Genomic DNA, 23,578 nt, shown 5'->3' with positions numbered 1-23,578 from the left:
TGCAGTCCTACCAGATTTTAAGACAATTTCCTCAACTACACTGATTCTTCCTAATACCCACAATAACAAAAAGCTACACCCATCCATCAGACCTCCATGCTTCCGCAATAGACAATGCTATTTAAGAATTTTTAAGCTCAGATCCCCTTCTAACAAAGTTATCTGCACGCAAGCCTTTTTAGTTGATGTTTCATAACTCCATATTCCTAGCTATGATGATGCCAAAGCATGGGCTGCAGAGGGCTCTCATCATAAGCAGACTCCTTAGAATGAGGATCAATTTCAAAAGCCAGCATTTCCAATAAACCCATGACATATCTTCTGAAGCCATGTAACAACACTGGTATCTAGTGCTTATTGTGCTGCATAGTATTCTTGAGTTTTAGCAAACACTATTTGATCACTATTTAGAGTAATCTTCATTATTGTACAAGAAAGCAACTAGAATTAATTTCTGTAGACCTAACATACCCATTGCAAACACTATAGCTAATGTATAGTCAACGTATTGCTTGGAAAGGTTCTACAGGAACACAAGACAAAAACCACCTGTTAACTTGCAGTGAAGCCTTCAACCTTCTTGTGCAAAAGCCAACAGGAAATGACTAACATGCTTCCATGTTTTTGAAGCAAACTGGGAAAACAGAGAACGACACAAAAAGCCCGTACCAGCCTTTACTTAGCATCCAAATCACTCTGAAGGATACTAAGAAGTGTAATGTAGCAACCCTGACATAGCCTACAGTGAGAAAAAGACAATGAGTAAACTGAAGGACTCCGGCATGCTCTAGGGCTGCAAATAGGGTAACAAGGCAAACCAGTAACAATAACTAAAAAATGAACTGAACTCTTCCACAAGGGCTTTCTTAATCTACTTGCATGAGCTCTAAAACTTGTTTGTTTGGGGTGTTTGTTTGGTTTGGATTTGTTTTGGGTGGTGGTTTTGTTTTTTGTTTTGGGGGTTTTTTAAGTTCTTTGCAAGAATCTTGGTAATGCAAGAATTTTTTCAGACTCTTGCACTCTCATGAGTATTTTGAGATATGCCTAGCACCTCTGCCTATAATGCTCCCCTATAATACCTATTATCTGCTTGGAGTTGAGCTAAGTACACTGGTCAGCATCCTTCCTCTCTCGTACTTTAGCCCAAAAAAATCCGTGCTTTATTTAATGATGCTGCAGTAATCCAGCTCCTCAAAATTGCACAGACTTACTGCCCTGAAGTCATTATTAGGCAAAGGGGGGGGGGGGGCGTAGGGGGGAGAGAACAAAAAGACAGGAGGATGTTTATATGCCTTGCAAGTTCAGAACATTTTCTTCCAGCATGTTGCACATCTTGCCAGCCAGAACCCAGAGTTCAGCGTACGTATCAGAAAATATTAAGCCTAAGACTTCAGATTTGTATTCACTTACTTCAATGTAGACAACATTAATTTAATTGATCAGCTGTTTCTGTGATAAATCTAGTCACTTAAGACAGAAACAACACACTAAATATATAAGCATACAACATATTTAAGAGTTCAGACTTCAATTGTGACTACACTTAAGAAATTACTGCCTACGGTTTAGTAACTGCTGAATTGTTTCAGACTTACATCATTTTCAACTGATGTCAGCTGCAGCATTTTTGCCCACTGTTCACAAGGTTCTCCTCATTTACCTGCAGACATACACACCTATTTACTTGCCTGACAAGTAAGCACTTGCAAGTACTCAATTACTAATTCTACTTCAACAGCTGACTTCAATTAAAATGACTTTTTAGTCCAGGGAATTGTTTTAAACTCCATCTTCTGCAGCTGATTTTGACACAATATTCTCCCTCCCTACACTCTCCAAATTCAACAGTTATTCAGTCATCCTTGTTCTTTTCCCACTAAGGTCCTCACGTTCACACAGATTTTAAAGCTCCACACAGGCAGAAGTTTGTGTTTTCAGTTTAGCAGTCTCTTGTCCCTTCTGGTTGTCGAAGTAGCTCATGGAAGAATTTTAGGGAGTGGATACAATACCATACTGAAAACTTCCTAGAAACATTTTCTGCAATGTCCTAAATTCTCATCACCCCTCCCTTCTTCCTGACAGTAAATTTCTTTACACAAACAAGGGAAAAATATATTTTCCCATGAGCTGCAAGGTGCTGTAAGGCACAGTAAGGTGTATGCATTTAATCTGTATTCATGCAAATCTTACGTTATTCAGCTGCATGAAACCATTGAGCCTTAAGAAAATAACAAACTTTTCTTCTTTCAACATAGGAAGACCAAGCTAACATTTAATTTCCTTATCCGCTTCCATTTCTACCTTCTCTCCATGAATAGCCATAAGTTGTCTGCGGGATTCAAAGATGCCAGAGTACATTAAGGCTTCCTTGATGCACTGCATCTAATGTAAAACTCACATGGTGACATTAATCAGAACAACTTCCTCTGATACAGAAACCACACAAAATTATATTGAATCACGTATTAGGCTGGACTGTATTCTTTTTGTATTTTCTTTCTCCAAAGCTAGAGAAGAACTAGAGAACTACACACACAGAACTGCATGCACAGACACCCTAACTAGAGCAAATTCAGTACATATATAAAAATCTCCAGGACAAACAAGATTCTAATGACATAACATTACTTCATTGCTACAAAGACAGACAAGCAGGTCTCAAGGAAGTTTCTTCTGTAAACAAGCATGTACAGCTGTAAGCAAACAGATTTCTACAACTGGCACAAAATTTCTACAGATTTATATAGCTGCATCACTTTTGCCACTTCTTTTGGAAGACATTAATAAGGTATCGATGGGAAGACAAGCAGAGTTTAACAGCATTCAGAGGGAAACTTCAGACCAGAGGCTTTCTTGATGCAGAGTTTAACTGAAGTACAAGAGTTAAGTCAGAATTATTTTAAAAAGCCTTGACTGGAAAGAATCTCTTGAGATTATATGGTCCAACCAACCTGCTGAAAGTAGGACCTCAAATTACATTAGACAGTTCTCATTCTGAGAAGTGACAGTTGCCAACCATGATGACAAAACACAGAGCCCTGAGCAAGAGGTGAATCACAAGAGCTACCCTGAACAAAGGGGAAAGGGAAACAAAATCACATAGTGGGGTATCAAAGCATCACCATATATAAAAGCATGCAAAGAAGACACTAACAAGAATATCAGAAACTTTAAAAAGTCATGCAATAGATGTTAGTTCAAGTAACCTGAGTTCTCAGATCTGCGTAAGATGTACACATACCCAAGGACACAAACCCCATCCCTTCCAAAGACAACTGCTCTGAGAGAAGAGCTAACTATGGCCCAGCTCCTCATTGCAATCACAGAGCTCAGAAAGCCCTCCCTCCCCCCCTTTCAGTTCCTCAAAAGCACAATCCAGTAACCTGGACTAAGAAGAGAAAATAAGACAAACAGGCATATAAGCTACAAACTTCAAAGGAGTCCAGTCTCTGAAGATTATAGATTTAGGACCACCTCATATGCCCATTTTTACACTGAGTAACTTTAGACAATACATATAAGCTGTTAGCCAGAAAATGTTTTTCCAAACTGCCAACAAAGAGGAGAAAAACTTCAGTAAAATATTTTTCCTAGATTCATTTACAGTGGAAGAGTTATTTTTAACTCAGCTTCTCTGGAATCACTGAATGATTTCAACATACAGAAAAATAATAAAATAAATCAGTCAAGGAGCAGGAGTTATTCCCTCTTCCACTGACTTGACAACAAACAGCCATCAGAAAATTATGGCAAACTTTGGGCCTTGCTGCGTTAGGAAGTCAGCTTTCCCTTTCCCAGGCTTTCAAGAGCTCAGTCCTTGCCTATCCTTTTAGCCAAAAGAGTGGCAGTGCTGAAGGCCACCCTCACAGAACAGCAAAGTGAGTGACTAAGAGCCTGAAAGGATGTACCCACCAGATAAGTCTCTGGACTGCATTTATGTATACATGTCTAATGACAGAGACAAATGGGCACGAAAGAGGAAGAGAGAAGAGCAAAAAAAAAAATCTTCGTGATCTCATACTGGTACCTGGCAGTTCAAATACTCATTATCTGCAACTAGAAGATTTACAAGTTCCCACAGGCGATAAGAACACTGAAAACACCTCTGAAAAGATGCACAGCACCACTTGCTAGAGGAACACCCAGGTTGTCAGGACTGTGTGATTCAAAAGGTCATCCATGCCATGACCCCAAGCAAGCAAAGCAGCACACTTACCTACTGACTTTTGTTTAGTGAGAGGACTGGCAGATATGAGAGGTCAAGTATTGTTTAAGGAAAAATCTAAATACATGTATCACATGCTCCAGTGTTGATAAGAACCCTTTTGTGACAATGACTGAATTGCAGAGGTTGAACAGTCTCCCCTGCTTCAAGCAGGTCAATTGAATTTAAGTCTGAGACTGCAGAGACCTTTCACTGAATCTGGTACAGGAAAAGCAAACTAAAGACTTCTTCAGGGACCCGGAAGAAACTTAAAAACTTGTTCCATTAAGATTACAGAAAACTGACACCCATCATTACTTTAGAAATAAAACAATGGATTGGCTTTTATACCACAGTCAAAACCTCAATAAGTCCTTCTGGGCTGTGGAAAAGTCAAACTGAAATAGCAAAGGGGGCACTACTCAAAATTACAGAGAAGTTCAGGTACCACTGGCAGTCAACAATACAACTTACTTGTCAGCTGAAGAACCAAGAGAAACCTACACATGGAAGGGAGGGCCACAAAGTAGCTAAAAAAATTTTAAAATTAAGCACCCGCAGAGGTTAGACAGCAGAACATTCCCATGCATCTGAACAGCTTAAAGGAACAAAAAGAACTCAAGCCTGTAGAGCCTACAAGGGCAAGCTCAGGTATCTCAGGTCTGATTGTACAACTGGTCCTCCCAGTTCATGGTACACAGGATCCATAGCTTCATTTCATTACTGAAGAAAAAAAATCACCCTATTTGTGCACTAAGAAATTAAAACCAGGTCTAAATCTTAACTGAACTCTTGCAAGGTGGTTGAGGCGGCTACCTAACATTAAGACAGTAAAAACCTTTACTCCTATGGTCCTTTTTTTAGCTCTGGAAAAACAAACTGCAGTCTGAGGAGAAAAATTAAAGGAGTTGCATGGAACAAATATAATGGTCTCTTGAGGGCATCCCTCTTCAGTTCTGCCACATCACTGCTTTCCTTCTCTTATGTTCATCAAGGACTGAAATATTACAATTTGTATCACTCTGTGGACTGCACTTTGGTTCACAAAGCAACACAAATGTCAGTCAGATCTTTGATCTTCATCCAAAGGAGAAGTTAGGAAAAATGAAAAGCATTTCAATTTTTTTCTCTTGCTTCTCTGTAGTTCTACATTATGTATTGAAAGCGTTGTCAATAGCAACTATTCCTCTTGGTTTTGAGTGCATCAGTAATAGAGTTAACAATAAAAATAATCTCCTAGAACATTTACTCACTACTTCATTCAAAGAATTTGCCCTTGTAAAAAAATTCAAATATCAAAGTTGTTCTTCTCCAAATAAACCAAATTTGATACCTTTCCTTATCACTGTTTGAAACATGTCCAAACTCGCTCAGTGTAAGTTTTCCTCTAGTGTATGGTTTGATTTGAATTCATTAACAAAGGAAGGGAATGCTCTCACTGTGGCAGAGGGCCAGGACTCAAAGCTTCAAGAAAATACTTTTGTGTTTACAACACCTGTAGTTTCTCAGTCTGAATTCAGTGTTCTATATTATTTTGTCTTTTTAACCACCTAAACATAAAGTTCTGTTGCATAATTCAGTCAACTCTGCAGCAGTTAAATTTTTTACTACAGAGATATGAAGATTATCAAAAGCATAAGAATCCAGAAACTCTTGAGTCAACAATCTATATCAAGGAAAAGAACAGTCTGATCTGGATAGCTGCAAGTCAGACAGAGATAGCTCAGCTTAAGAAGCAGCCCAGAGGTATTTAAGCCATGTCAGTAACACAAAAGATTTTTTAGACCACACAGAGAACAGGCACACACAAACATAGCAAATGTTAGCTGCAAAATACTGAACCACGTTTCATATCTTTGTTGACAGATCTTTTTCCCTTTTAGCACAGCAATGGGAAAGAACACAAAAGTGAGGAACAAATAGGTTCAACGTTTCTTCCGTACACTTGTGTCACAGAGCAAAATTTTTCTGCCAAATCAGTCCTACAGCAAGAGCTTGACTTCACCTCTACAGGACCTTTAAAACTACTGTTACATACTGACAACCTGCTCCAAGCAAAGTCTACACTACGAGAGCCTCAGGATGCAGTTCTGCTATGTGGTCTTAATAAAAATGGAGTTTCAACCTGCTAATAACAATGGAAATAATGGCTTTTTTGTTTTTTAAAATTAAACAAAAGCAACTCTCTCCAACAGAAAAGAACATTTTCCAACAGCCAAATTATGACCAAAACTTTGCTGTTTGTACACAGAGAGAACTCCATTTCTTGCAGACTTTTAACAAAAAAAACATAATAAGCAATAGAAGTAAAATCTTACCTGATCTTCATTTTCAGCTTCTCTAGAAACCCTTGTTAAGTAGGAGCCAAAAGTCACTATCTGTACAGTGGCTTAAACTTTCACTAACATCATAATAAACAAAAAAAACCCAAAACCAACCAACCAAAAAAAACCCACACAAACAAAAAACACTGTCTGGCAAGAATGAAGGAGAAGACTCTATTCAGTTCAATAAGGAACTTTTACCTTCTGTGAGACAACATGAATCAAAGCACAGAATCATTCACGAAGCGCAGATCAGTGACACTGCCAGAAGAGAAGGCAAGCTAGAAACAGGTGGTCCAGCTAAGACCAAGTAAAACAGGTGTAGCAAAGTTAGGAGGGGGCATTTATTACCAGTGAAAAAAAGAAAAAAAATCAGCTCAGTGATTTGTACCAATTTCAATTTAGTAGCTTATTTCAGTACTTTTATGCAAGTGAACCAAGAATTACTCAAAACCATCACCCACTCTAAATCTGCCCTGCCCAATGCTTAATGCCCAGCTGCCTTCGAGCTGCATAGCTCCATTTACTTACAACACTGAGTCTGAACACAGAAACCTACTGCTCCAACACCGAGCCTCTTCCCTATTCTAATTCCATAGACCAGATGGTGCCTTATTTGCAGTTGGCCATTCACCTGCATCTGGCACACCACAGCCCTTAAGCAAAACCAAGTGCAACAGCACAAGACAAATACTGATATGGTACACAGCCATGTCCTACCTGTAGAGCCTGTTAGACAATACATGCCCCAAGTTGCAGCATGGAAGGTTTTATGAAACCTGCCAAATTCAATCAACTTTTGCCAAGCTGTCTTAAATTACTGAGAGACCTAGTGAGCTCAGTGGCTAGTAAAACATGGTTTGGTCACCCGAAGTCTAAATTAACACAAGATGATCTCTGCAATCTCCTAGAAAACTGTAAAGGGAAAGGCAAAAACAAAGCAAAAAAACAAAAGCTAAGAACTTCAATTAGCCACTAGACTGAAGGAATTCAGAGACTAGATGTTACAGAAGTTACTGCTGGAAGAAGAAACAAAAACCAGTTGACTTGTATATGTGGATTAGAAAAGTGTGCCACAGATGAACTCAAGACCACAGGTCTAAAGGTATTATGAAAACATGATAAAGAAGGAGGAGACTGGGTCATTTTGTTAATATTCAGCTTCAGCTCTAAACCAGTCTACAAAAAACTGTTCAGTAATACCCACATGTCTTAAAGAAAAAAACTACAAAGATAAAAACAAAAATTCCAAGAAATAACTTATGTTTCCAAGGCCAGGTAGAAGGTACTCATCTGTTTACTACTCACTTAAAATGGGCCCTCAGATTTTTGCATCTTCAAAATATAATTTAGACAAGTTTGGGACAAATCAGGAGGTTTTCAGGAGTTTTCCTGTTGTTTTTCTAATCACTGATATCTAGCACTGACTCAGGCTAATGGCTGTTGAGGCTTCCTTTCCCACACTGGCTCAAGCAGGTTATGCTGTCCTCCTGAACAGAGACTTCATCCAAATGCTACACTAAAAAGGTCACAGACCTAATGCATAGCAAGATTCCTACACCACATGACACAATCTGGGAAATGGTTTAATTGCAGTTGTTGAGGAAGAAATCCAATTAAAACAGGTTAAGTTTCCGGCTTCCTCAGCACTGGATCTGCATATGGATCTTTTGCTATCACAAGAATACTGTAACAACAAACAACGGGATTAAAACACATCTAAGTGTTCTAAATTGGGCAGTGCTCAAACCAGCAGCCCCTTGGAATTAATTATGTGCCACAGACATATTTTCTCAACCACAGAAAAAATTATACATTTACATTGTATCTTACAGTGATGTAATTAGGAGCAAGCTCCAATATACATACCAAATTACTGACACAGGCACAATTAAAGACATTTACCTTGTATGAAACCATGAACCAAACTGTCTACCAAATATCTGTATAAACAGAAAAAGTTCTTTGTAAAGCTGAACAAAAGGAAGTCACAACCCAAGAAACATCTGTTAAACACTAATGATTAAGCTGTCTTTAAACTGATCCTATCAATGATAGGATCATGACTTTACAGCGTTCAGAGCTATTCTTTCATGTTAAATACACGGAACGACACACAATATTAGCTTCCACAACTGTATTTTAGGAAGGTTCAAATTTTTACAGTCATGGAAAAAGCTGTCAAAAGCTAGAGCTTTATGAAGGAATTAAACAACTTTATGGCACACTTTATTGCCAAGTGTCTACTCCACTCTGCACATTTACACCTTCTCAGTGCTCCATAAATAAAACAAGGGAATGTTGTAGGAACAAGGTATTGTACAGGATGTTGAACTTGAGCAAAACTAAACATTAGAGCTCTTTCAAGTGCTTTTTAGCAGGATGCCAAACTTAGTCTCAGTTTTAAACTAGACAAGAACTCATCATCACCAAATACACACAAAAAAGTCTGCTACAAATTCCTCTCTTCCTTCCCATATGCATAAGTACCACCAGGACTTTTTTCTGCTTTACTTCACCAGTGATTATTACCTCATCTTTCCCAGGTTACCCACACACTTTTCTTGAACAACTGTAACTGTACCCATATGTTACAGCTCACAAGATTAACAAGCTAACACTAATGAGGCATTTTTCCTAGGGTCCTAGCATGGCCAGGTTTGTCAAAGCCTGAACTCCATGTCAATAGTCAATCACTTCAGAGTTGGAAGAAAGGTTCCTTACATTTCTGCCAACAAGATGTTCCAATAGGTACTGCCTAAGTCTGCTCAACACTTTTTGTTATTTTCCAGCTAAACTGCTGCTCTGATGTACTGATTCACAGATTAATACAGAACACTTATCAGAACACAGTCTCTTCACTACCCTGAGACACTCAAAAGAGCAAGCAGAGCTGTAAGTTTTCTATAGCTTGATCAAAATGATTATTTAAGAAGTAGCTATTACAATAGCTGGTTTGATAAGCCTTTGCTCTTGCAATTTGCTCCATGACCCAATCAGAATACTCAAACAGTTGTCTCCTATACAGGTGACCTTTCATCCAACACTAATGATTAACTATGCTTTATAAGCAAACCTACAACCTACTGCCCCCCAAACACCACACTAATTTTGGCCTTGTCTAGGACTGAAACAGAAAATGGTGAGAAAGAGAGGAAAGGAAGACAGTGCTTCTTCTAAGTGCTTTGTGTATACATCAGTGATATAATACCTTGAAGCAAACAATGCATCCATCGTGCTACACTCCTAAAATATGTTTTAGCAAATGTGAAAATAGTCCCATACTGTTAATATGACATTGAATTGGAAGCAAAGTTCACTCAACTCCCATGCAAGCTTTCTTTGTCTTTCTGGTTTGTTTTTGTGTCTTAGGTTTTTTTCTTTATGAAACATCCTTAAGACACTCCAAAACTACTCCACATCATCCTCTTTACTCTTTATTATAAGCCATTTAATAAAATGCACCAGTAAGGAAGACAAAGAAAAGGATATTTAACTGGAGAGAGCAGCTTCATCACGGTTCAAGATAAAATAACTCTTTACAACACTTGAGTAAAAAACACAGAGAATGGAGTGGCTTCAGCGAAAGATAAAAGAATATGGAATAGGCTTGTAAAGAAAGAGGGAAAATACCTGTAGGCCCAGAGGTGAGCCCAGTTTCTTCCCTTCCCTCTGCACAGTATCTTACATATCAAATGTAAAATGTAGATATTTCCTAAAGGCTGCAGCCTCTCTTACTCTTCCATCTATTTTGCAAACCAAAGATACTCAGCTGGAAGCACACACAGCCCCATCCCACATACGATTAATGAGCAAAATAGCATTCTAGTAATCCCAGTATCTTTACCACCTCCATTTCCCCACATCATGTCTTGCAAATACATCTTTTCTCCCATCAACTATTTCCTAGCACCTCCAACCCCTATTAGCTACCAAAGACGCCAAATTAATTGCACTAAATTTGGATCTTTATTCTATGCTTTTCAAACTTTATTTGCTTGCTTACTTTGTATTTAAAGCCCCCCCTGACAGAACAGTTTTGGGACACAGACACCATGTACTGCTATTTGAAAACAGCCTGATCTGTCCAACACAAATTTCTTCCACAGAACTGAAAGCTGATTAAAACACTGCTTGCCAAACATGCAGTTATCTATGAAAAAAATAGCTGAAACTATTTTCCATTAAATGTCTATTTTTGTTAGAAAGTGGAGGATATAAAGCACCTAACACTGAATTTTCAAAATGGAAGTCTAGAGTTGTTTTTTCTTATATCAAGGGTAGCATATGCCACTAGCATATTATTAACATGGTAGTATTTATTATATTAAACAGTTGCATGATAAGAGCCTGAAAGTTTCAGAACTGCTTTTTCATTTTCAAGAAAACATTTCAGATGTGGTATCACAGTCTGTGTTTTATAATGGATACTTTTTGAATTAAAATTACAGCACAAACATTCTGTACATATTCAAGTATGACAGACGTTCTGAGACAAACACCTATTTGTTTTTTGGGTTTTTTTGTAACTCCATTAATTCTAAGCTAAGTGGTGATTACACTTCCTTATACTCTTCATACAAGACTTAACTCACTACTGAAGTTACAGCACAGATTAAGGAAAGAAAACAGGCCAGACTTGAGGGCATTAGAGCCCTGAGTCTGCACTATGCAGTTGCTCAGGTGAGCTCCATTATATCTCCCAAAGAATACCAAGTACTGATGGAAGCTAAAAATTCCAACTACATTTCTTGGGAGACATCCTAGTGAGTGTGGTCACCTAGACAAAATAGGAAAGCAAGTTAAGTTGCTCTAATCCAAACCTACATGGAAGTCTTGTGTACTTCACAGAAGGCAGTTTCCAACTATTACATGTATTTACCCAAAGTTCCACATACCTCAGTGGGTATGGGGATAGAGTACAATCATTAACTGCACTACTATATGCCAATGCAGACATTTTCATGCTAAAATTCAGCATATGAAACTTAGGGTGTTTGTCAAAAATGTAGATTGCATCTGTACAAGTTGATATAGACAATTTAAAACCTGACACTTTGATCTATCACCAACTGTCACAAGTTAAACTTTTCAAATTCTGCTGAAGCAACTTGAAATTACATCACCTTCTCCCTCCACTCTCCCACCGAACACTACTACAGTCTAGTCAAATAGAAAGAACAAAACAGTTTAAATGATAGGCAGTCACAAATTTGTATTTTCAAGTTATTCCCACTTCAAAGCTGGGCCACCAACCTTCCCAACAATACAGCAAACACCCCAGGAGTGGATACAATTCTAGTTTGTCATGATCTGGAATACTACTAAGTAGTAACAAACTACCTCGATTTTGGATGCATCTAAGCTAAACTTAGACATTTAAATCACTATATTCTCCCACAGGTTGAGCTGCTGCTTCTAGCTGCCACAGGTCTGGGCTTGCACTAGTCACATCCTGCATTTGATGTTGTCAACAGAAAGCCCAAACCCTTCTGAAATAGGCTTTTTAACCAGGTAGATCATATAAATAAAGGATAGGGGTTCACAAGCCCCAGCTCAGCTATGTCTCAGAGTTAGGCAAGAATTTGAGCAAATACAGTAGTTTGCATCTCCTCTACTTGTAACACTCAGTGACCTCTGAGCAGCATTCTTGAATCCCTAAGCACAAAACTCTGGGTTCTTGAACTCCTTGACTGTCATTCAAAGCTTAGGCATGGCAGGTTCACATCTTTAGAATATCTTCCCTTAAGGGACATAAGCACACAGATTCCCATGGGAGCAACTATCCCGGTATAGCTGTAACATTTATGACAACACAGCTAGAATCAGTGGTATGAAAACTCAACACTTGTACATACTTATGCACTTCATTTTTTCTCCTCCTTAAGTTAGCCTTTAGCTAACTAGGTATTTTACACTAAAATCAGGCATTTAAAGTCCTCCAAGCTAAAGAAGTACAAAAATTACAGTAAGGAAAAATTCTCTTTACTTTAAAAAACAAACTACTATTTAAAGAGATACCCTTAGTGCTGACTGTACTTCCAGGAATAGGCCCTCTCCTTTCCTGAGGAACAAAGTCTATTTTTTTCAAATATTTTCACAGGACAGCCTACCTTCCTTCTCTATGTCAGTAGTGTCATGACATTTTATTTCTTTACTCCATGAACTTATGTAGATAAACATTCTCACTGAACCAAAGTTTCAAAGTTTAGCAAGAAAGTACTCTTTGATGAGGACTACAACTTCCATCCAGTTGGTTTCAAAGCTGTGTTACAGCAACCACACTCGAGTAAGAATATTCTACCATTCAGACATAACTGGACATAAAATATTCTCAACTACTCGGAATGCACAGTCAAAGGCCCAAGGTTTTGAAAAACAACTGAAAATTAGGTGTCTCTCTAAGCTGTGGGTGCTTAAACATTTTTAACACTTGAAGGCAGGCAATAATGTTTAACTTGTAATGGTATTAAATCTTGAAATCATACTTCAGTAATGACAGGACATCAATAGACTCCAGATGCAAAAGGCTTTGTTTTTTGACAGTCGAACTCTGGACACTTGCTACTATTTCCAGGCTCACAGAAGAGAGGTCATTCATTATTTTATTTCTGTTTTGTTAAACCCAAAACTATTTAAACAACCAGTTGCTGTTAAGTGGCATCCAAACAGAACGCATCATTACACAAGTTTAACAGAAAGTATTTGTAATGATGGAAGACTATTACCCATAGAAAAAAATTATGAACTAAGATGAAAGCTTTATTATTATTACAGCCTTGCTTATTTCCAAATAACTACACAGGTGATATAGTTATCTAAACACAGAGCTGTTCCCTCAAAACTCCTCATTTTCCAAAGTTATCAAAACTTATAAGTTCCCTTTTCTTTCCTCTGTCCCTCTCCCAAAGCAGTAAGGATCCATCAAAATACAGAACAGTAAATTATTCTAATGAGACACTTGCAGTGCTGAGAAGTACAATATTACCACTCAATATGGAGATGCTGTACTTCAGTACTGAACCCGAAAAGCATTACTGTAAGCCAAACCCCTGTCAGTTGACCTAAGCATCAGTGACTACATGTTCCAGTTCCTCCCAGAGTGATGCTGGAGGGGAATGGGAGAAGAGGTGTGGAACCAATGCTTAGGTGTATACACCATCAGAGAGTAACTGAGAATTCTCAGTGCTTTTGTAAAAATCGTGTTTATCTGGAATACTCTATCCCATCACAGTGGGCCTCGGTCAAGAGACATGAATTCCAGCCGAAAAACAGAAGGGTGATCTTAAAGAAGTTAACTAATAAAACCTGTATTATTTAACCTGGAAACAAGGCTGTAAATACTTTCTGTAAGTGCTAAGAATAAAACATCAAGGGAAGAAAATAGAGGATAGTATTGAGACAGTTAGCAGGCAAACAGCTATGAGAAACTTTCATGCTGCAAATAAGATGATCCTAGATTTCGAGAAATGACATGCTTAAAGAATATCCCAGGAGGACTCAAGAATTAAAAAGGCAAGTGTGAGGTCTCTTACTAAGCCTACTCCAGGAGAGTGTTCACTGTCCTTACAGACAACTAACAAGTTCTGTTGTCCTACTATGCCTACCAGAGACAGGAGATGCTCATGCTGCTCAGGTAGAAAAATCTCTTTAAAGGCCCAATTCCTACAGAAAGCTAGTCCCCTCCTTTGGATCTTTTGGCTAAGGAAGTAACTAGAACACCATTCTTGTTATCGTAACAGCCATTCACTTTCTCAGGTGTAAGAACTCAGAGAAGACACAGCAAAGAAGCAAACACCTGTATTACCTACAATTTTTGAAGCTTTTCCTGTCCTTCTTGTCCCATGGCACCTACCACTGAAGCTCTGTTATGACTGAGGAGAGAAAACTTGACCCCACACCTTCTCCTGGGAAGGAGAAGGGGAGGCAGAAGACAGCCCTTCACAAAGCAAGCTATTGCAGTAAGCAGCAAGTTCTAGGATTTAAAAATAAAAAACCACAAACCATATACCACACTTTTGGATAGGGTTAGTCTGTGCAGAGGTTGTTTATCCAGCTTGATCCTTCTATTGCTGTGTCACTCTGTGCCCATATGTTCATGTTTGATATCTGCCACATTGGGGGGGGAGGGGGGGCCAGGGGGGAAGGATTGGGTGGGGGAGGAAACTTGCCAAAGTTAATATATTCCAAAAACCAAACCAGTTATTCCATTTGTGGAAAGAGCTCTATGTAGAACTAGCAGACAAACATAGGAGTCCTATGAAAGTGCAACAGAGAAAATTTGTAATTGAGTTGCTAACATCCAATTCAATTGGTATTTCAGAATGGGTTACAGAAGAGAGAAAGTCAAAACACTAATTGAACTCTGCTGTTAGATCAATTAGCACTATAACCTGCTATCTGGTTTTGATTTGTCATCTTACTGAGCTGACTTTCCAAATAGTCTGATGATATTTTGGTGAAGGAAAACAGCACTGCAAATCTGTGAGTCTACAGAAGAAACCAATTCCTAGCTGAAAGGGGAGCAGCTTTTAAGTTAAAACACAATATACAATTTGATGATGCAGAGTGATCTACTTGGCTTACTTCTGATAGAAGTTTTTAAGATGCTCCCACACCACTAAAATAGGGTTAAAATTAATTGTATAATAGCACAGTTGAGTTCTAAAAGGGTTTCCAGTAATTGCAAGGTAGATGTGAAACTGCAACAAAACAGATGCCACAAACAGAAGCAACACTAGTTTAGAACAGGCAGACTGCTGAGAACAGGTTGAGGGAGTTGATAGTGTTTCTGGTGACACTACAGGTATTACCAGCAGGAACCATAGTTAGCATTCAAGTGTGGGATCTCAATCTGATATAAACTCAAGATTTCGTCTGAATGAAATACATGAATTAAGAAGTTTTTCAAAACAGATGATACAATTGTTTATCCACTGACTTGTTACTTAACAGGAAACTACTTTATTTAAACAAGAATAGTTTTAACAGCTTTTGACTGTGACAGAAGTAAAAGCCTGGTAACACACAGGGAATATACTTTATTCCAGGCAACCTCTGGAAGCCATGAAGTATAGCAACAAGTATGGTCACTGCATTGTATTTTGAAAGTGACAGATTGAGATTACTTTGCCTGTCACTTCAGTGGAGTCTCACAGACAATTTTACATTTAGTTTAAGTGTATTCCCAAAAATTAACTCATTGCTACATTTCTATTTACCTCAAGTTTTTACATAGTTCTCAGGTTCTAGCTTATTTGAGGTCTTCTCCATAAAGCACAATGAAGTTGGAATTTTCAGTGCCCATTCTGTTCCAACTCCAGTTTGGTTTGGACACTATGTCAAGAACCTCTAAACTATAAAAAAAAAAGTATGGCCATAGTGCTCAAATATGTCAACAATAGAAGGCATTAAAGTGGTACCATTCCTTCACACAGTAAATTTCACAAAATTCATCTTTCCTCTTCACAGCTAATCTGAAGAGAGCTCAGTTTCCACCCACTCCATGGAGCATTTAAATCTGCAGACTGAGGTTTGCAGTGGCATTTTCCTTAACACGCTTCTTCCAATTCTAGTTACAAAGTGCTGGTGAAAGTTCTGAGGGGCTGTCAAGAGCCAGGTACCCAGCATGGATACATTCAGTTTCAAGTCTACAAAAATGCAGCAGAACTATATCAACTTAAGAGCTGCCATACAGGAAATTTGACAAATGCCTATTTGCTATCTTACTTTTGGCAAAGGAATATATTTGCTGTTCTGCCAAGCTTCTTGTAACTGAGTAAGGGAGTGAAACTAACTTCTTTAATCTATATTCTTATGGTATAATGTGGGTCCTTATTTTTATTACCAGTCTTTTATTGTAGAAAATTATCTGCTAAATACAACAGACAGAATACTACCAGAGTAAGATAAGGCAGCATCCACTATCACTGCATAAACTTGAAAAACATTGTGGAACAGACTGCAGTAGATCTTTAAAGGACAAGCTTTAACACTTGGAATCCTGGCTTAAAGCTTGCCAAAGTTATGCAGCTCCCATCCCTTTCATTAAATGAGATTCAGCTGAAATTATGTTTTCTCCAGCTGTTTAACTTAAAGATCTCATATATACCTACCTAGCAATGTAGCTGCTTCTCAGGTGCTGTTCACTCAGACTTATTGACACAGCTTATGACTGTCTGCTGTCCTTGTTCAGCTGAGCTATTTCCCACCTTCCCCTCACCCCTGTACAATGGGTAAGTTCATCAAGCCATCACACCTGAAACAACTGCAAAGCTCAAAACAAGTGAAGTCTTAAGGAGAAATTACAGTTTCCAGTCAGTAAGTTGGTTATTAATGAAGTATATCCTTGAAATAGAGGAAGAAAACACTCACTCTCTAAGGAAGGCAGAGTTCCAAGTTTATATTCAGTATACAGCCTATTAATAAGAGGCCTCAGTTACTTTCTTCATTAGTTCTCTTTAAATGCACAGCAACATCTCACCTGTGATCAGAAGATTCAGTTACATTGCACACACCTTCCAGGACAGGACACTCCATACACTGAATAAGCTAATTACATAAGGGATTTGACATTAGAAGACACAGAACATTATTAACTTGGATAAGATGCCAACCTCTAGCCCTGACATTAACCACATCTTACAATATTACCTTGTCCAAAAATACACATCTATTACATGCTTCACAAAGGCATATATGATGTAAAGAGAGCTTCTCCTCACTAACTGAAGGAGTTAAAGTAAGTAACTAATCATTACACCAGTATCAAGGACATGTAATTCAAGTCTCTTGATGAGTGGGTGGGATGCAGGTGTGTGTTTTTCCTTTTCTTTAGGACTGGAAGGAAGGAGGAGGCATGGGGGATACTGGAGTCCACCATAACTGGTGTTACTATGCATTGTTTCCATCTTTCCTTTTGTGGTGCCTCAACTCATTTATATTGCTCCTTCTCCAAAAAAACCTCATGTTTTCAACTCAGAAGGTACTATACAAGAGTGTATTTTTGATTTCCACATTTATTTACCTGTACTTTTACATCGAAGCAGCCTTGGACTAGAGCAGAGGTACAGAACAGACTTCAAGCACATAAAAGCCCACATACACAGATCTTTTCTCCTACCCAGGGCTGGTAAGACAAACTATCACAAGTTCAAAGTAAGGCAACTAAGACAGACATGGAGAAAAACGAGGGAGAACAAAACAGCATACAAGCTTTCTAAAAGCAAACATAGCATAAGTCTAGACCTAGCTACCTAGGGGCATGAGTTTCTCACAGACCTATTTTTTCCTAATAGTTTTACTGCTAGAAACTACACCTCAAAAATCAAGGTAAAAAATTAGAGTTACTGATCTGCATTAATAAAAAATTGGTATTAACCATGCTTCAAACAGCCAGCCACAAAACTGAAGGAGGTGCACACTGCTAGTATTAAGTCTAATGCCCATCTCAGGGCTTGACAGCCTTCTGAAAGTTTAACACCTTTGTTCCCCAAAAATCATACATACATCAGAAAATAAAAAACACATTTGTATTCTTTTATTTCCAGCTTTACAAAAGTCTATCAACTATTTGCCCTTCTTTACACTAAGTTTACTTATTTGGACTTCATGCAATACAACACAAGTTGCTCTGAAAGCAGAATAAATGTGAAATACACCTTGTCTTTCAGATCTTAAAAAAAAGCCATCTTATTCAAAAAGTACCAGGGGCCTCAGCTTCCATTTTGAAACACCAAATTGCTCCCTACAACTCAAGGTTCGCATTCCAGAAGGTGACTCAGACCCTTTCATACCTTTTATGAAGGTGAGATCTTTGCAGTTCAGCATGTGCACTTTATTGAGGACACTATCAAAGCAAATCATTCAGAAAACACAGAGAAAATGGGATTTTCCCCCTAGTCCCTGAGCCAGCAGGGTATTACTACACACTAAGAGCATCCTTCCACAGTTTCTTCTCAAAACATACCTTTGTATGTTCATAAGATTTGGGTTTTTTTCACCTTCCTTATCACTCAAGAAAACGGAGCTCTTTTTATCAGGTTGTGATCAATGGAAAACTATTTATTCAGGAGTAGAAGAAGTCAAATGTGAGAAGGGCCAAGTAACTTCCTGAGGTCCTTCCCAAACTGGTTTACTAGAAGAATCCTAACAAGAGAGGCTTTTCTGGAGCAACCAAGGGCAACTATGGCTTGAACATCATTGCTAGTATTTCTCATGCATCTTCAATATTGAAGTCCAGTATTAAACTACCATGATTAACTTTTTTGTTAATACACCTAAGTTTTCAATTTTTCCTATATTAAAGTTTCCCCTTCCACAGTGGACCATCTACTGCTCTCATGGCAGCTTTCCGCCAAATTTGTACTGAGTACCTTCATGTGTCAAGTTAGACTGGCAACAGTCAGTACATTGCAAGACAAGCTGTATTACAGACGGGGAGAGTAAACAGATTGGTTCTGTGTCCTTGAACCCTGGGTGCCAGACAGAATTGAAGGAGAATATGACTGCATTTTTACACAGCTGGATTCTACCAACTTGATGGCAGGACAAGGAGAACCATTGCTCCTCAAACTAAACTTCGTACTAAAGCAACCATTGCTGGCACCTGAAAGCAGGGAGGAGAAGCCAGTTGACTTAGTCCTGTCCTCCAGAGGCACTCTATATTTGATACATAGCTAAAATTTCTTTATTTTCAGAAGATAGCTTTGAAGCATGAATTCAGCAAACTGTTTTGTTAAAAAAAAGACACCCTGAGACAAGTGGCTACATACAAGCGTTTTTTTCATTATTGATCACCACTGAGAACTGCAAATAGTTTTTGCTCCTTGAGAAGCACTTTATTTCATGCAAACTGAAAAAAAAATAAATACATCAGGAAGAAAAAAGTTATTATTTTTGCAGTTACCAACCTCATGTCCTACATTAAAACTGAGCTATTAAAACTCTCAAGAAGTTGCTTCGTATAGTGTCAGAAATCTGTTGTGATACTATACAGTGATTAAAATATTAAGAACACATTTAAAATATTACTTCGGAAAACTAAGAACACTCACCCAAAGCTAGTATATTACTTTACAAAAAAAAAAAAATAAATAAATAAATAAATAAATAAATAAATACATCTGATGTCCTACTACCTTCAGAATCAGAACTGAATGGGGTAGTGACAGCTTGATGAAAAGAGCATAACAGAGCTCACAAAGTGCTTTTTAGGGAGTGTTACTAATTTGACAGGTGATGAACAGGACACTGATCATCCACGACGCAAATGGGAGATTCCAGAAACATGCAGGGTTAAGTTTTTGCCAATGAAATAGTACACCATGTTGTACAACTTTGGCATTTGAGTATACTTTGTCACAATAATTTAGCCTCAGTTTGACAAAAGACAGATCCATGATCAAAAGTGTTCTACATGATGCTTACCAATTAGTTTGTTAGAAAATATAGCATGGCCTATAAATACAAGATTAACACAGATAGCTGTGAGATTAATTTAGCTGCAAATCAGGTACACACATGTAGTTTACTTAGTAACTTTCCTACTTTTGCTTCAGCTTCATCACTTAGAAACAAAAGGAATTTAGTCAGGTTATGTTTCTGGATTGCTGCAGAGTAAGTAAGTATACTGGGGATGTAAGGATCCACATGGAAATTGATCATGTGTCCATTGATGGCATTAAAGCCAAATGCATTATATTTTTGCTACACTGCTGAAGAAAGAATAGTGGTGTTGTCACCTATAGCTTTAGGCCTCAAATTCAGGAATGGTTTTAAAAGCACAAGTTTTCAATTACGGTTTTTTTCTGTAATATTTATGCTCTGGGTTTGAAGACAGTCAAAGTACAATATAAAAAGAAAAACAAAAACAAAAAAAACAAAACAAAACAAAACAAAAAAACCCACACCAAACACAACTTATGTGCGATTCCTGATTAGGAATGACAGCTTTGATTATTCATTTACTGGGAAGATGTAGAGTATTTCCCCTAATGGTCACTTTAGCCTGAAGAACTTTTGCAAGACATCAAAAGACTCCATTTTCATAAGCTCTTACTCAACAGGTTGGCACTCCTGCTGAAGTAGATCTGCTATATTAGTAAGTAGTAATGTCACACTGTGGCTGACCTACAATTTTTCTATTAACAGCTGAGACATGTTTAGGTTCCTACCTATGGAACCATTTGAAGACTGAAGACTTACAGGTTGTTAATTCAAGTTTACTACTCATATTTTTCTCAGAAAGACCCTAAGAACAGAAAAAAAAAAAATCTGATTACCTAACACAACAATAAGATACACCAAACAATAAAAATTAAAAATAACTTGCGTTTAAGATCAAAACAACTGAGGCACTCACAATCAGCTGCATTTTACAAATATAGAAACTATTACAAGTTAAAAACAAGTAAATTACCAAAAACTTTAAATATTCTTTACAGAATTTATTCACCAGAACATTGGTTTTAAACTTCTTAGTTCAAATACAACATATTTTGTTAAAATACCAGCTGCAAAAACTGAAATACTAGTATTTTCATAAGTATATTTAACTCCTATCAGTATTTATTAAGTAGACTACCAAACAATAGAAAGCTATAGTTATTTTTCCAGTGCTTTCATGTCCATTACATTTATTTTTACATACATAAAATGAAACTTGTTTAAGAAGTTTTAGCTTAATGAAACTCTTAATAATAAATCTCAGAAAACTCAGAAATCAAATACCAAAAAAAAAACACCAAACCCAAACCAAAACCCCAAGCCTGTACAACTAGAACTCTAGTTTTCAGAGTGGAGAACTGGAAAGAAGAGACTACACCAGAGATAAACAGAAATAATCACAGCAATGCTTGCTAGCTTTTAATGTCTTATGAAAGTATATCCACAGTGACAGTTCCCATAAGAAAATCCTGAAAAATTAATTCAAGTGCTCAGAATTCCTTTTCTTTCTCATTATGACAGATGTACTTCAAATTTATCAACTGGTAACTACTCAACTCCTCTTTCTGACAACCTTTAAAGCACCAGGAAGCTCAAAATTCATATTACACACAACACAAACTGTACAAGTTACTCTGAGTAAAGTTTTGCATTACAGTGTTAGAAGCTCTGAATCAATATTATTTCTGCTGAACAAGGCAGGAAGAAAAAAAACCTGAACAGTCTTTTTAAGAAAAAAAAAATTGATTTAAAATAAAAATTATTACTGCATGGCTACACATAATAAAAACACTTCCAAAACAAACTACACACTCTCTGAAAGCATTCCTAAGTTCCATGCCAGACTTACAGAATAAATTTAGGCCAGTACCAAGCACTCGTTTCTTCCCCGTGTGTAAATGCGACACAATCAGGCCTCACATGCAGGCCTCTCTCTCCAACACAGGCAGGACCTTTGTTCGATACGTCGATGTTTTTCCCCCAAAGCCCTTGACATAACTTTCCATTCTTTCCCCTATTATTTTCCGGTTCCCCGTCTAGACTTTGGGACTCCCGAGCCGTGCAAACCCCCGCCTGCCGGAGAGCCCGTGCACTCGGAAGGGGGAAGGGGGAACAATAAAAAAGTTGGACACAGGAAGACGGGCCTGCAGGTCTGGCGAGAGCCCCGGCCTCGGTTCCTTCCCTTCCCCGGATCACCGGGGCAGCAGTCGGGAGCCCCAGTGCCACCAGCCCCCCCAAACTCGTCCCACTACCCAGCCCCCCGGGAAAAGGGAAAAGAGGAAGAGCCAGGCAGGAAAGGCAGAACCCAGCGTTTGATCAGCCTCCAAGTACGACGCATTATGCAAGCAAACGCGAGGACCAGGCAACTTGCTTCTTGACTGAAAACAAGAAAAACATCAGCTCTAAAACATTTAGCTGCGAAAATAATCCCTTTCGTGGGCAGCCAGCTTTGTGACTCCGACCCCATGGGCGCCTCCGTTTTCTACCCACCTTCTTCCTCCCCCCAAAAAAGCTTGTGAAATATGGACGTCGGCCGATTGTTTAGCATTTTTACCGAGCTGGGCAGGGGGAAAAGAAAGAGAAATTGCTATTTTTTCCTTTAAGATAGTCCATAGCTCCTTCAGAGGAGGGGAAAAAAAAAATAAAGGGGGGTGGGAAAGAAAGGAGCACTAGGGAAAAGGGGGCCAAGCGGAGTGGGGGAGGGAAGACGGGGAAGGGCATCGAAATCGGCACGGCAGTGTCAACACTGACACTGCCCTTTTGTATCAGCAGCCACATAGGGCCCGCGGAGGGGCGGCCGCGCTGCCGCCCCCCCTCCCCGCCAGGCGACCCGGGAGAGGCAAGGTGGCCCCAGCACCCCCGCCCGGCGTGGGGGAGCGAGGGATGTCCCTGCAGCGGGCTCGGGGACCTGGCCATTTTATCAGCTTCGTTTCCACCCCTTCCCTCCACGGCGAGGGCCCCACTCCACCCCGCCGGGCCGCCCCACACACTCACCAGTGCGGCGCCGTGTCGTTCCCGGCTCCCCTTCACCCCCCCACCCCTATCTGCAACAATGCTCCGGGATGGCGCCGCTCCCCTCCCCCTGCCCCGGGCCGCCAGGAAGGGCAGCTCGGCTAATGCCAGGATGACACAACAGGCCCGGCCCGGAGCCGCCGAGGGGCCCAGCGAGCGCCCCGCCACCCCGCGCCCGCCCCCCCGGCGCCCCCCGACCGAGCGGAGGGGCCCCGGGTACCTAGTTTGTCCCGGTGCGGCCTCCGCAGACGCTCCGTGCCTCCCTCCTCCCGGCAGCAGCCGCCTCGCTTCCCTTCAATTATCAGCTGAAGCCGCAGCACCGAGCGACGCCTCGTCCGCCGCCTCCGCCGCCGAACCCCTTCCAGCGGCGCGAGGGGGAGGCCGCGGGACTACTTTCTCCTGGCGCCGGGGCCCCGCCGGGGCCCGCGCGCGCCCCGGGCCGGCGGGCGGCCCCTGCCCCGGCTGCCGCCCCCCGCGCAGCCCCCGCCGCGGCCCGGAGCGAGGCCCGCTCGCTGCGCTCGGCGGAGCCGCGGTCGGCGGTCGGTATCCCTCCGCCGGGGTCGTCACCTCGGGTCCGCGGGAATGTCCCCAC

At 39.7% G+C, this 23,578-nt stretch overlaps 1 protein-coding gene across 6 annotated transcripts in view; it reads right to left on the bottom strand.

Moving 5' to 3' along the window:
- The window catches only part of TRIP12 (thyroid hormone receptor interactor 12), a 79,750-nt gene extending 56,174 nt beyond the window's left edge, over positions 1-23,576 (bottom strand). For 5 of the 6 annotated variants that reach the window (XM_039556961.1, XM_039556963.1, XM_039556964.1 and 2 more), the window contains exon 1: positions 23,207-23,365. The gene's annotated coding sequence lies outside the window, so the exon portion shown is untranslated. Of the gene's footprint in view, positions 1-23,206; positions 23,366-23,553 lie in introns of those variants that run through there. The other variant, XM_039556962.1, reaches the window with a different exon arrangement.
- Between the last annotated feature and the right edge of the window lie 2 nt (positions 23,577-23,578).

The sequence above is a fragment of the Corvus cornix genome, chromosome 9, assembly GCF_000738735.6.
Source record: "Corvus cornix cornix isolate S_Up_H32 chromosome 9, ASM73873v5, whole genome shotgun sequence".
NCBI lineage: Eukaryota > Metazoa > Chordata > Aves > Passeriformes > Corvidae > Corvus > Corvus cornix.
The sequence above is the reverse complement of the archived record's forward strand: the minus strand, read 5'-3'. Positions and strand labels throughout refer to the sequence as shown.